Source organism: Meriones unguiculatus, chromosome 6 (genome assembly GCF_030254825.1).
Source record: "Meriones unguiculatus strain TT.TT164.6M chromosome 6, Bangor_MerUng_6.1, whole genome shotgun sequence".
NCBI classification, from domain to species: Eukaryota; Metazoa; Chordata; class Mammalia; order Rodentia; family Muridae; genus Meriones; species Meriones unguiculatus.
In genome coordinates this window covers 128,305,255-128,320,829 of record NC_083354.1, presented here as the reverse complement: position 1 = coordinate 128,320,829, position 15,575 = coordinate 128,305,255, and the positions used below count along the sequence as shown (strand labels likewise).

Below are 15,575 nucleotides of genomic sequence, written 5' to 3'. Positions count from 1 at the left end.
AGTTAATTAATAACTGAACTAATTTTGTGTTACTGGTTTCTTGAAATTTTTTCAATGTAAACTTGCTTTGATGATCCTGTTATTTTATTTATTTTTTTAATATTTTTTATTTTAAAATAATTGTATACATTCACTTGTATCCCAGCTGTAGCCCACTCCCTCTTTTTCCCCCTATCCTCCCCTCCCTCCCTCATCTCCTCCCTGCCCCCTTCCAAGTCCACTGGGAGGGGGTGTCCTCCTCTCCTTCCATCTGGTCCTAGCTTATCAGGTATCTTCAGTATGATTGCAATGTCCTTATCTGTGGCCTAGCAAGGCTGCTCCTCCCTCAGGGGGGAAGGGAAGCTCATGAGTTCATGTCAGAAACAATTCCTATCTCCTTTACTAGGGGACCCACTTGGATACTGAGCTACCATGGGCTATGTCTGAGCAGGGGTTGTAGGTTATATCCATGCAAGGTCCTTGGTTGGATAAACAGTCTCATAGAAGACCCCTGTACTCAGATATATTTGGACCTTGTGGGGCTCCCTGTCCCCTCTAGGATATACTAATTCCTCCTCCCTTCATATGATTCCCTAACACTCTGCCAAAGGTTTGGTTATGGGTCTCAGAATCTGGTTTGATACCTGCTAGGTAGAGTCTTTCAGGTGCCTTCTGTGGTAGACTACTGTCCTGTTACTTGTTTTCTCCTATTTCCAATGTCCACCCCCTTTGTTTTTCTAAATGAGGATTGATCATTTTACCCCTGGACCTCTTTCTTGTTTATCTTCTTTAGGTGTACATAGTTTAGTATGTTTATCCTATCTTATAAGTCTATATAAGTGAGGATATAGACCCTTTTATTTTTAAAATAAGGTTTCAATAATGAAAAATGGACTTGTGGGCTACAGTAGGAGCATGCATTAACTTACCCCTTTTATTGTCTGACGTTTGCTTTTTCACAATAAAGCTTTTGGTTGCTTGATTCAACACAGAAAGCCTGCATCAAATATGTTACTAGGAAGTAAAATTATTAAACAAATGCATGATGCCCTGGAGACACTCACCATCGCAGACACTCGGGTAAACCTTTCCCTAGAAGCTGTAACTTTTCTGAGACAAACTTCCAAGACTGACTGGACTGAGGTCTCTCTACAGAAGAGCAGCGTGCTTAGGGAATGTTGCTTCCTTCTTTACTCCCTCTGCTTAAACAGGAGTCCCACTGCAGTCTAGAAAATGTTTCCTTTCCATTTTAGTTGCTTATTTCCAGCCCTGAAATTCTTTCTGTGCAGCGATGCCCTTGCTGGAAGCTTGATGATCAAGACCCTTTGGATTCCACTGGTTCACGAGTCTGCTTAAATCACCAATAAGCTGTTGTGTTTTAAATGCCTTTTGAAAGTAGGCAGCAAAGAAAGCAAGGCTGTATTCTCTTGTCCTGAGCCAGTGTCTTTGACCTGTGCGCAATTCACATTGAAAATGAAGGCTTTGTAGGCAGTTGTCTCTCGCTGCTCATGAAGTGAAATATGGAGACGGTCATTTTCTGATTCTAATTCTTGTTTTCCGTTTCAACATACTGTATACTAGTACTATATAAAGAGAGCAAAGTAATATTGCATCTTATAACTAATAGTGTTTTATAGTTAATGTATTTTGTTTTCTTCAAAGTCCCACTGGGCCAAATTCTTGGCTATTTACGATTTGAAGAAACTAATCATTCTTGGAGCTATTATTTTTGTGAATAAAAACTGAGTGGAATAGATAAGTATTCTATCAGGAGATGGACCACAGGGGCAACTGGAATTCAAAATCTGGCAGGTGTTCATGTGTTTAAAATGCATCTGTTATTCCCCATACTGGAGAATGCCCACAACATTTTAATACTCGATTGTTTGTTCTGTCTCAAAACTTGTTCAGATCAAAGAGAAGGATAATTTGTCTTGAAGGCAAAGAAGATTAAATATGGTTATTCTGAAAAATGTATTTCTGTCTGGCAATTCGGTGACTTGGCCATGGCACTCAAGATGCTCTAGCACCAGGATGAAAATAGCAGTATCCATCTGCCATAGTGCTGCTTACCGGGAGTCAAGTAAGAGGCTGCTGCCGTTGGGGTTAGGTTTGCTTCCGCCTGGTCTTCTGCTTGTTCTGTGAGCTTAAAATGATACCCAAAGGGGAAAAAATGTGTGAGCAGTAAGGTAGGAAGCTCTATATTTACCAGAAAACAAAATACTTTATAATCCACAAATATAAGTAGAGCCTAATTTATGTATGAATATAGGCCAGCAGTCTTTGTACTGAAAAGAACACCATTTGGTATTGTGTTACACTTCGGGGAAATGCAGGCTAGCTGCTGAAGAGATAGCATTTGATGAGTGGTAGAAATTCCTGGCTTGGAAGTGTTTACACACTTTCTTGCCCTACTGCCTGCCAAGGAATGACATATTTCACAGTCTATATCTGTCTATTCCCACAGCTGTTCAAATATATGAAGATAGCTTATCTCTACCAGATTGGTTCTTACACATACCCTGACCCTTTTATTGTTGGACGAAACAAACATAGGAGAGCAGCACACTCTGGGAATGACCCCTCGCCTCTCCTAATCAAGAAACCAAAACCTGCTGGTGACCACAGGAACCTTTCTGCATGCTCTGGCCCAGTTTTAATCCTGCCTTCCCTGAGCATAACCAGCCAACTGCTCGCTACAGCCGTCGCATCCTTGCCTTTCACTGCAGCTTTGCCACCTGGCTGCCCAGCTCGGAGGACTAGAATTGTGCTGAGTTTTGTGTCTGTTTCACCACTTTTACTTAGCAGGGTGCCCAGTCTATTTTATTTATGTCCTTTTATCCATGTATCTGTAGATCAGCTAAACTGTGCTCACAGCTCAGGCATCCCTGATTACCTCACTACGGTAGCATGGTCCTCTGAATTCAGCATTGGCTTCAAATTCTTTTTTTTTTTTAATTATTAACAATTAATTCATTTTACATCTAGGTCATGGGTCCTCTCCTCCCAGTCCTCCCCAACCCTCCAACATACTCCCTCCCCCTATTTCATCAGAATCTCCTGTGGAGACACCCCAGCTCATCTATTCACATGAGGATGGAATTTGTCTCCCTCCCCTGTGTCCTGGAAGGGCCATCATGGGGAATTTATCAAAAAGCAGGCAACATAGCCCATGTCAGAGATATCCCCCACTCTTCTGGACCCACATGAAGCCTAAGATGCCCACCGGGCACTTGCAAGTAGAGGACCTAGGTCCAGTCCATGCATTGTCCTTAGTTGCTGCTTCCGACTTCATAGGCCCCAGAGTGGGAACAAGGAGTTCATCATTTAGCTGAGCTCATCATTTACTTGCTAAAGTCGAGGTTGATAGGTCCCTTTCATCAACAGACTGTGGGTCACGTGTTTTGATAGCGGCAGCCTTTGACACTGAATGCCCAAATCAGGGTGAGCAAGGTCCGGGCCTAGCCAGATTCTGCCAACTACCAATTTCGTGTGGTCTATGAACACAGCCAGATCTTTTGTTTGAAAGCATTCTATGGCTGCTTGAATACTCCCATGGCAGAATACATGACCCCTGGTTCACAGTGCCTAGAATCCACAGTACAAAACCAGGGCCTTGCTTCTAGACACAGTTTGCCTCTATTTAGAACCTAAATTGTCACTGTGTTTGCAGGTTCTCTGGCAATTTTGGCTGTCTAGATCTAGATCTAATGGGTTCACAGAAGGGTTCATAGCAGCGTTATACCAGAGCTCTCAAATGTTGACAATTTGTTGGACCATGGGGTACAAGAAGATTTCCATCTTAGAAGTCAATTTTTTCCTGAAACCCTTAGATAATTTTATTTTAAAAAGAAATATTTTGTTATATTGAAAGGTCTGATTATTATTTTTTTATAGGACCTTGCTATGTAGTCCAGTCTGGTTTAAAACTCACAATCCTCTTGCCTCAACCTCACAGGCATGTGCCACCACAGCCCTGGTTTTTGTCTTTTCAAGCCCAGTACTAGGTTCCTCTGCATTGCTGTCCCCCTGCTTGCAGATATTTAATGAGGAATATCTTTAATTTCAGGGAAGCATTCTTTTTTGTTTGGTTGGTTGGTGTTGTTGGTTTTGGTTGGTTGGTTTGGTTTGGTTTGGTTTTTGAGACAGGGTTTCTCTGTATAGCTTTGGCCATCCTGGAGATCACACTGTAGACCAGGCTGGCCTCATACAGAGATCCACCTGCCTCTGCCTCCAGAGTGCTAGAATTAAAGGAGTGTACCACCATAGCCCAGCTCTCAAGGAAGCATTCTTAAAATTAGGTTCTGGTACTCCATTCCTCTGCTAGATTCAGATTTTCTTCTTTTAAATTACATTGTCAAAAGGTTGAATAGTCTCTATCTTCTATACTAGTCACTTCCGCTCATCCCCTTTGTTTGTTTGTTTGTTTGTTTTCATGGCTATTTTTTATTGTCAAAGTATTTCTCCTTTTCTTGTTCTTACTAAGGTATTATACTTGGTCTTTGTTTTTTATTCCTTCTAACTTAGACTTTCCTTCTTTCTCGGCTCTCATAGCTATTTGTTCTGGTTTCTATACTTCTGTGATACTAAACAGGAGACTGAGCCTCCATGGTGAAAGTTGAGCCTGCACAGCCTTATGAAAGCAAGAAAGTTTAACCATACATTCACCATTCTAGAAAGAAGAGAAAAAAAAACAGTAAAATCAGAGACAGAAAAAGAATTGGGGAAAGATCCTGAACAATGGTGCACTCTTTTGAAGAAAGTGAATGACAATATTCAAAGGAGGCAAAGGAAAATGCTAGAAATGTGGTTGGCTTGATCTGTGTATTTATTCTAGGTGAGAGGCAAATCCAGGGTATAAAGACTTTGTGACTGACTCTGCCACAAAACTCTACATTTTAAACTTCATTCTTCTCAAAGACAGTTCTACATATCACAGCTTAAATACAGCACCACATTTGTACATAAAATGTATAGATCTTAGAGAAAGCAAGAAAGAAAATATACAGTAGAAAATATAAGTATACAGACCGAAAACATACATGCAAGTAATATTAAACTAGTATTGTATAGACTGAGCAGGTTGGATTTATGCATTTAGAAGTGTATGTGTGTGTGTGTGTGTGTGTGTGTGTGTTTGTGTAACAATTAATTGGAAAAGACCATGAATTTGAAAGAGAGCAAGAAAGGATAAATGAGAAGGTTTGGTGGAAGGAAAGAGGAGGAAATGATGTAATTATATTTCAAAAGATTTTTGAAAATTAAAAATTTTTTAAACTTATTTATTCACTTTACATCCCGCTCGTAGCCCTCTCTCTCCTCTCCTCCCAGTCCCACACCTCATTTCTTTTCCCCGTCCCTCCTCCCCAGTTCCTCAGAAAAGGGGAGCCTCCCTGTACCCACTCCAGTTCATCCAGTTGCATCAGGACTGAGCTTGTCCTCTTCCCTTGAGGCCTGGTGAGGCACAGGGGGTAGGGATCAAAAAGCAGGCAACAGAGTCCATGTCAGAGTCAGCCCCACGTAAACCCTGAGCTGCCCATCTGCTACATCTGTGTAGGGGGCTTAGGTCCAGTCCACGCATGCACCTTGGTTGGTGCATCAGTATTCGCAAGCCCCTCTGGGACCTGTTAGTTGGTTCCGTTGGTCTCCCTGGGGATCTCCTGCCACCTCCAGTTCCTTCTGTCCTTCTCCCCACTTTTCCACAAGACTCGCTACACTCTGCTCAGTGTTTGACTGTGGGTCTCTGCAAGTGTTTAGATCTGCTGCTGGGCAGAGCCTCTCAGAGGACAGCTATGCTAGGCTCCTGTCTGTGAGCATAGCAGAGCATCATTAATAGTGTCAGCGGTTGGCTCTTTCCCATGCGGTGGGTCTCAGGTTGGGCCAGGCATTGTTTGGACATTCCCTTAAGCTCTGCTCTATCACTACCCCTGCACATCTTATAGGCAGGGTAAATTTTGCGTCAAAATTTTTGTGGGTGAGTTGGTTTTCCCTCCCCCCGTAGGAGTTCTGTCTAGTTCAAAGGTGTCTTCTTCAGTCTCCATGACCCCTGCTGCTAGGAGTCTCACCCCCATATCCTCCCAGAAGCCTGCCCTGTCTTAGGTCCCCAGCTTGTTACAGAGATAACCCTGCCCACAGTCTCTCTTCTCCCTGTAGCCCTTCTGTCTTCTCACCCCAGATCTTGGTCTCTACCCTCATTTCTCTCTGTGCTCCCTCTCTTACCTGGTTACCTCTCTTCAACCACTTCCATTGGGAAATTAAAAATTTTTAATGAAAACACGGGTATCAATAATTTCAGAAAATTAGTTTATAGAGGAAACCCACTACATACCAAATGCTAACTGTGTGTTTATCTTGACCGTAATTCTGAGATATTCTATTATTGTGGTAGATAAACTTAGGTCTTTTTAAAATTTTTGAGTTACTTATTATTAATTCCTGATACCCTTCTTTACAACATTAATAGAAATAATAAACATTTATCAAAATCTATGAGCCCCAGCTGCCGCAGCTCCTCGATCACCACCTGCACGCCGCTGCCCACGCTGTCACATTCTTCCTCCACGGCAGACAGAGCCTTGCAGGCTTCCCCCGGGCTCCCCTCACCTCCCTGTGAGGGGGGAGCAGCCTCCCCAGGCCACATAGGACAACAATGCAGCCACTCTTGATGAGACCTGATAGACTAGGATCAGAAGGAAAGAGAGGAGGACCTTCCCTATCAGTGGACTAGGGGAGGGGTATGTGTGGAGAAGGGGAGGGAGGGTGGGATTGGGAGGGGAGGAGGGAAGGAGCTACAGGGGGGATACAAAGTGAATAAACTGTAATTAATAAAAATAAAAATTTTAATTTAAAAAAAGCAAAAGAAATCTATGAGCTAGATAACTCATCATGCACTTCACATGTTTTTTTTTTTTATTTGACTCTTTAAGCAGCCTACTGACAACTATTCTTAACAATTATGAGAAGGAACACGTGTAGGTTCCCACAGTTGTCAGATGGTACAAGCACAGAAGAGACCTTGCATGGCCATCTTCAGAGATTCTTTTTTTTATAATTTATTTCATTTTTGAGATCATAATATAATGATATTATTTTTCCTTCCCTTTTTGCCCTCCAAAGGCATGTGGACGGCTAACAACTTCCTCCTAATAATTCAATTAATGTGGCAGTTATTAATGACTTGAGTAAACATTATTTGTATCTGCGAAATACAGTTTTCATTTGTCTACAATCTTTCTAATAGGCAGGAAGACTGAACAATGTCTGAAAATAAAGATGTCTTGCAGGAGAACAGTACGGTTGTTTCAGAGGCAGATAGCAACAGCCTTGCCAACTGTGATAGTTTCTGCTGTCCTCAGTAAGGAGACACTGTGACTAGATTCCACTAACTTAATTAAGCTGCAAGCACAGCAAATGCAGACAATCAAGTCTGATGCTCTGATTAACTGAGATAACTCATATCGGTTAATAACGGAGTTCTCTGCTCTTCCATCGTGCAGATGTGCAGCACTCACCTGCTGAGAAAGGATCTCACAATTAGGATGCACAGGCAGCCCGCTAAGAAACACAATGTTCAAGGCAGCTTCAAAAACTGAGATTTTTACTTAAATAAATGGAAGCCCTGTTGCAATTTCACAAAAAAAAAAAGAAAAACTAGAATTGAGATGCTGGTGTTTTGGCTTTCCAAAGGCAAAAATGGAAATTTTAAGTGTAAATGGCTAACAATTTCCACCTAAAATTCAACTTATGTGACAATTGCTAATTACTTGAGTAAACATTATTTGGATGTGAGAAATACAGTCAGCTTTCATTCCTTCGTAACCTTCCTGGTAGACAGGAAGACTGAACTATGTCTGAAAGTAAGAAGAATCTAAACACGCGGGATCACTCCATGCATTTGCGGTACTATGCTTGATAGATTCTTGGGAGTCCTTTCCTCCATTCCCGAAACAATGTTCTTTTCTCAAACGAACATGTGTCAGGTACCAGCACTCCAGTCTTCTGGGGAGACAGGGATGCAAAGATCCCTTTTTCTACTTTACAATCAATACTCTGTTAAGGATGAAAGGTCCAAGCTTTGACATTTCCCAGCTTGTTATCTATTTAATTCTCCATCTGCTTCTTTCCCACTGCCTTCCAAAGGAACATCTGCCTTATCTGGGAGAAGGGAAAGGGGGTTGAATCCGTGCCTGGGTCTGCAGTCCTAGAGTCTGGGATCCAGGGGAGAGAAAGGAGAGAAAACTAACAAATGGTTCAAAAAACGACATGAAGACAAACAGTCTGCTGAGAGGAAAGCTGGATTTCCCTTTATGGCAGAGCCACACGGCCAGGCAGAGCAGGCAGTGGTATGTTCAAACAGCAGGAGCCCCACACAGGAGGCAGCTGCTGCCTGCAAGCCTCTAGAGCACGCAGGACTCAGACATTTCTTCTGCCTCCCACAGTCTTTATGTAGTGTCCCGTTCCTCACCTACTCTAACCATTTCTGGGGCAGCTGATGTAAGCCAGGAGCTTTTCTACAGTCTTTGCTCCTAAGCACTTGACACAGATTACAATATAAAATGGCAAATCCTACTCCCCGAGTAAAGAAAATATGTTGCAGGAACACAGAGAAGGGAAAAGGACTGTGTGAAAATAAATGATGATTCCAAGTAATCAAAGGCCATAAAGGCAGGGTTATGGGTTCACCCTGGGAGGACAAATAGAAATGTTAGAGATCAAGGTCTTCTTTAATTTAACTGATTTGTTTTTACTTAATGATTTCCTGTTCAATCTATCATAATTACACTTTTCTTGTGAGTGAATGAAATCTGTGTGTGTGTGTGTGTGTGTGTGTGTGTCCTATTCTCCATTCATTCATTCATCTGTTGATGACCACCCCAACCAGTTCTATTTTCTGAATATCCTGGGAGTAGTGCAGCATCATGGAAGAACTCAGAATTATTTGGGTAAATGCCCAGGAAAGTGAACAAGGTAGCCCTGGTTTAAGACAGATACCGCATGTTCTAGTCCACGTGCAGAACATAAATTTAAATGCGTGTTTTCAGGTGTTCACGTGTGCATGCATGTGTGTGCGTGCCTGTGTACGTGTGTGTGATGAAGCTAAAAAGGATACCATAAAGGGGAGAGTGAAACACCAAGATATCAAGGGAATGAGAGGGTGAGAAAGAAAAGATAATAGAATTATATGTGACATGAAAGCAGAAGGGAGAGTACTGAGGGGGAAGGGAGAGGGAATAGCAGTGGGGGAGGGAGTTTGAGAATGCTGTGATGAAATACATTACTTTGTATGCTAAAAAAAGTAGTTTAATTTTTTAAATGTTTATTTTTTTAATATTAGTTACAGTTTGTTAACTTTGTATCACCTGCTGATTCCCCCTTCCTCATTCCCTCCCAATCCTAACCTCCCTCCCTCATCTCCTCCCTGCCCCTGTCCAAGTCCACTGATAGGGGAGGACCTCCTCCCCTTTCATCTGACCCTGCTTTATTAGGCATCTTCAGGACTGGCTGCAAAGTCCTCCTCTGTGGCCTAGCAGGGTGGTTCTCCCTGGGGGGGGGGGGGGGGTCAAAGAGCCTTAGACATTTCTTCTGCCTCCCACAGTCTTTATGTAGTGTCCCGTTCCTCACCTACTCTAACCATTTTTGGTTAGAGTAGGTGAGTAGTGTGGATTAGCTAAACAATCCTTCTTAGAAGGATCACAAAAAAACAAACCTGAAAAAATTAGGATAGAGAACAAAAGACAGTGAGTGAAAGGCATAGGTGAGGATGACTTCGGTCTGTTCAACTGATTAATAATGAAACAGCCAACATTGCATGCATAAATATAACATTTGCGCTGTGCTCCCTTACTATTAGCCACAGACATTTTAATAACATGAATAACACTTGTGTTTTATTCATTCCATCAGCAGGAAAAAGTTAGCTTTGTGTCTAGAACATAATATATTTATATGCAGCTGCCAAGTCTAACAGAAAGTTGCAAGGACAGTAGGTTAGATGATTGGACAACTCCTAGGATAGTGGGAAGATAAAGCTGCAGAGCTGGAGAAGATGCCGGGAGGCTGGGCTTCTGGAGAAGTGGTGAGGGCTTAGCCCAAAGGTTTGATTTTTCAACTTTGGAATTCTACTTTTATTTGATAAATAATTTCAGTAGAAAAAAAAAATTCAATGGAGTTTTTAAAGACATGAAATTAGAAGGGAAATATGTTGGTCCAAATGGGGTGTGAGGCAGATAAGAGAGAGAAATGATAGGAGTAGTGAATTGTTGAAAATATGTCATATATATATATACATATACATATACATATACATATATTTAAAGTATCTAAATTCACTGGAGTCTTTACATATAGAAGCACAATATCAATGTAATAAAAATTTAGGGTTCACATTGATCTCCAAAACAAAGCACTTAAATATTAAATGAATATTTACCTTGGTCATATATATATATGCCTATATATATATATGTGTGTGTGTGCCTATATATATATATAGGCATTTCCTGTCTCTAAGAAGCTAAAGGCAAAAGAAAGCAATGACTTGAGTGTTGACATTGGCTAACTTAAAAAAAAGGCTTCTTTTTCTAGCTCTGACATGACAGTGACAAATATTTAGCATTCAAATGAAAAACAAAATAAGGCCAGCACTGTGGCCATTGCTGATTGAATGTATTGTTTCTTCTCTGTTCAGTGCTGTCTGCAAATGTGTACAAACTTGCCATCCTGCTCAGGATTAGTCATAGTTTGTGCTGAGATGTGTATGAGCTGGCATAATCTCCGACTATGCAATTGTGCCTTGTGCTCATTTTAATAAATTTTATTTTTAAAGTAAGTGTTGGTAAAATGGGAACAACTGCAGTGTGAGAATCAAATGCCGACTTTATTCCATGAGCAAGCTTTCCAGCTCAATGAAACGTTTTCCTTGATTGTATTAAAAAAAAAATTCAGAGAAAAAATTCTGTGAAGTTTTGGCTGCAAAACTTAGTAAACTCTGAGATCAAATGAGGTATTTGTATATTTCAACTCGATTCAACTTATCCAAAGTTCTTATATCTATTATAAGCTTGGGGCGTTGTTTTTTATTTTGTAATTAATTTATTTTTATTAACTACAATTTATTCATTTTGTATCCCAGCTGTAGCCCCATCCTTCATCCCTTCCCAACCCCACTCTCTCTTCTCCCACACCCCTCCCCGAGTCCACTGACAGGGGAGGTCCTCCTCACCTTCCATCTGACCCTAGCCTATCAGGTCACATCAGGACTGGCTGCATTGTCTTCCTCTGTGGTCTGATAAGGCTACTCTCCCCTCAGGGGGAGGTGATCAAAGAGCCAGCCACTGAGTTCATGTCAGAGACAGTCCCTGTTCCTTATTAGGGAAACCCACTTGGACACTGAGCAGCCATGGGCTACATCTGTGCAGGGGTTGTAGATTATATCCATGAATGGTCCTTGGTTGGAGTATCCATCTCACAAAAGAACCCAGGGCCCAGATTTTCTGGTTCTGTTGCTCTTCTTGTGAAGATCCTGTTCCCTTAAAGTCTTTCTATCTCCCCCTTCTTTCATATGATGCCCTGCACTCTGCCCAAAGTTTGGCTATGAGTCTCGGCATCTGCTTTGATACCCTGCTGGGTAGAGTCTTTCAGAGGCCCTCTGTGATGGGCTTCTGTCCTGTACCCTATTTTCTCTCTCTTCCATTGTCCATCCCCTTTGCCTTTCGGAGTGAGGACTGATCATCTTTTACAGGGTCCTCCTTCTTGATTAGCTTCTTTAGGTGTACACATTTTAGTATGTTTGTCCTATATTATATTTCTAATATCCACTTGTGTGTATATACCATGTGTGTCTTTCTGCTTCTGGGATACCTCACTCAGAATGATATTTTCTAGATCCCACCTTTTTCCTGCAAATTTCATGATTTCCTTGTTTTTCATTGCTGAGTAGTATTCCATTATGCAAATGTACCACAATTTCTGCATCCATTCTTTCATTGAGGGACATCTGGGTTGTCTCCAGATTCTGGCTATTCCAAATAAAGCTGATACGAATGTGATTGAGCGAATATACTTGTGTACTTCAGCATCTTTTGGATATATGCCTAGGAATGGTATAGCTGGATCTTGAGGAATCACTATTCCTAATTGTCTGAGAAAGCACCAGATTGATTTCCAAAGTGGTTGTACAAGTTTACATTCCCACCAGCAATGGAGGAGGGTTCCCTTTTTCCATATCCTCTCCAAGCATGTATTATCACTTGAGTTTTTTATCTTAGCCATTCTGATGGGTATAAGGTGAAATCTCAGAGTCATTTTGATTTGCATCTCTCTGATGGCTAAGGACATTGAGCATTTCTTTAAGTGTTTCTCTGCCATTTAATTTTCCTCTATTGAGAATTCTCTGTTTAGCTCTGTAACCCATTTTTTAATTGGATTACTTGATTTGTTGTTTTTTTAACTTCTTGAGCTCTTTATAAATTCTGGATATTAGCCTCTGTCAGATATGGGGTTGGTGAAGATCCTTTCCCAGTCTGTAGGCTGTTGTTTTATTCTGAAGACAGTGTCCTTTGCTTTACAGAAGCTTTTCAGTTTCATGAGGGCCCATATACTGATTGTTGCTCTTAGAGCCTGTGCTGTTGTTGTTCTGTTCAGGAAGTTGTCTCCTGTGCCAAGGAGTTCAAGGCTCTTCCCTACTTTTTCTTCTAACAGATTTAGTGTGTCTGGTTTTACGTTGAGGTCTTTGATCCACTTGGACTTTACTTTTGTGCAGGATGATAAACATGGATCTATTTGCATTTTTCTACATGTAGACATCCAGTTAGACCAGCACTATTTGTTGAAGATGCTGTCTTTTTTCCTTTGTATGGTTTTGGCTTCTATTTCAAAAATCAAGTATCTGTAGGTATGTGGGTTTATTTCTGGATCTTCTTTTCAATTCCATTGATCCACCAGAGAACTCCTTCAGCTGATAAACACCTTCAGCAAAGTGGCTGGATACAAAATTAACTCAAAAAAATCAGAAGCCCTCCTGTATACAAATGACAAAAGGACCTAGAAAGAAAATACACTCTTCACAATAGCCACTAATAACATAAAGTACCTTGGGGTGACTCTAACCAAGCTAGTGAAAGACCTGTTTGAAAAAAACTTCAAGTCTTGGAAGAAGGAAATTGAAGAAGATACCAGAAGATGGAAATATCTCTCATGCTCATGGATCAGTAGGATTAACGTAGTGAAAATAGCCATCCTGCCAAAAGCAAGCTACAGATTCAAAGAAATTCCCATCAAAATCCCAACACTATTCTTTACAGACCTTGGAAGAACAATTCTAAATTTATATGAAAAAACAAAAACAAACCAACAAAAAACACAATTGCTAAAACAATCCTATACAACAATCATCTGGAGGTATCTCTATCCCTAATCTCAAGCCATACTACAGAGCAATAGTAATAAAAACTGCATGGTACTGGCATAGAAACAGAATGAGGACGTTGTATTTTATGCTTATTAAGGAGAGTTTAAGGAGAGTTTTGAATTCTTAAGTAAATCTATTGGTGAATTTTTTTAAAAATGTCCCTGAGTTTTCAACTATAAAAAATGAACTTTCTTTTAACCTGCAATCCCAGCATTCAGGGAAGCAGAAGCAGATGGATCACTGTGAGTTCGAGTCCAGCCTGTTCTACAAAGTGAGTCGAAGACAGCCAAGGCCACACAGAGAAATCCCATCTCAGAAAAAAATAAGAAGAAGAAAAAATAAAAGAGAAAAAAAAGAGAGAGACAGTCTTTTTTAAAGGCTGATTATTGAAAATTTGCTAAATAAAAAAAAATCTATCATGTTATTCTGTGGACAATAAAAAATGAAAGGGAGACTATGTTGCTATTTCATTCTTACTAACCTGGCCTCCTCCTCCTCCTCCTCCTCCTCCTCCTCCTCCTCCTCCTCCTCCTCCTCCTCCTCCTCCTCCTCTTCTTCCTCTTCCTTCTCCTCCTCCTCCTCTTCCTCCTCCTCCTCTTCCTCCTCTTCATCCTCCTCCTCCTCTTCATCCTCCTCCTCCTCTTCATCCTCCTTATCCTTCCTTTCCTCCTCTTCCTTCTCCTCCTTTATCCTTCTCCTTCTCTTTCTTCTTTCATTTATTACATCCTGACTGAAGTTTCCCATCTCTTCTCTTTTCCCATTCCCTCCCTCCCACCTCCCCCATCCCCATCTACTTCTCCTCTACTTCCCTTTATAAAAGAGCAGGCCTCCAATGGATATCAACCAAACATGGCATAGCAAGTTGCAGTAAGAGCTGGGTGGTAACCCAGTAGGAGGAAAGGGGTCCCCAAAGCAGGCAAAAGAGTCAGAGACAACCCCACTCCCTCTGTTAGGAGTTCCATAAGAACACCAAGCTACATAAACATAACATACCTGTGGAGGACCTAGCTCAGACTCATACAGGGTCTGAGACTGTCAGTTCAGTCTCTGTGAGCTCTACTTAGTTGATTGATTCTGTTTTCTTGTGGTGTCCTTGCCCCTTTGGGTTCCTACAATCCTTCCTGCCCTTTTCTTCAGGATTTCCCGAGCGCTGCCTAATGTTTGGCTGTGGGTCTCTGCATCTGTTCTCATCAGTTGCTAGGTGAAGCCCTCTCTGATGAAGGTTTTGCTAGTTTCCTGTCTACAATTACAGATGCTAGGCTGGGTTGGTACCCTTTGGAAGCCCCCCTCCCTTCTCTGAGAAGAAGTGGGTAAAGGGGGAAGAGACATGACTGGATGGAGAGGAGGGAGGGGTTGGGATCAGGATGTAAAGTGATGAAAGAAGAAAGAAAGGAAGGAAGAAAAAGAAAAGAAAGAAAGGAAAAAGAACATCATTAGGGACCATTTCACTGATTTCTTCTGGTTTTTCGTTTTTGTATTGATTTTTGGTTTTTCTGTTTTTGTTTTATGTTTGATCCTAACTTAGGTCCCCGAGTTATCCAGCCTCTGGTTCCTGGCCCTCTAGGCAGTGTCAGGCATGGGCTGCCTCTCCTGGCACGGGTCTCAAGCTGGACCAGTTACTAGTTGGCTACTCCTACGATTTGTGTAACATCTTTACCCCAGCGCATTTTGCAGACAGGACAAGTTGTAGGTTGAAGGTTTTGTGCCTGGGCTGTGTCCCAATCCCTGCACTGGAAGCCTTTCCTGATTATAGAAGCTGGCCAGTTCAGGCTCTGTAGTCACTATTACTAGAGTCTTAGCTATACCCTGGCTTTCTTTGTGGTTCTCCCTGAGACATTACAGGGTAGTAACTAGAACTATCTAGGGCGATGGTTCTCAATCTGTGGGTCACAACCCTTTTCAGGGACAAATGGTTCTTTCACAAGGGGTCATCCAAGACTATTGGAAATATCTGATAGTTACATTCCAATTCACAACAGTAGCAAAATTACAGGCATGAAGTAAACAGTGAAAATCATTTTATGGTCGGGGGCCACCAGGACATGAGGAACTGTATTAAAGGGTCACAGCGTTAGGAAGGTTGAGGGCACGTCCACTCGCTTGCCATGAGGAGCCGTGCAAGGGCACCGCTGAGCCCAAGTCAGCCAGGGGCTGGTGGAATACATGCTACGTTTGTGACAGAAGTTAG

General features: G+C 41.6%; 1 protein-coding gene across 2 annotated transcripts in view; it reads left to right on the top strand.

Annotated features, from left to right (window-relative positions):
• Necab1 (N-terminal EF-hand calcium binding protein 1) overlaps positions 1-15,575 on the top strand; it is a 165,212-nt gene that overhangs the window by 107,227 nt on the left and 42,410 nt on the right. The gene's annotated exons all lie outside the window — the stretch shown is intronic.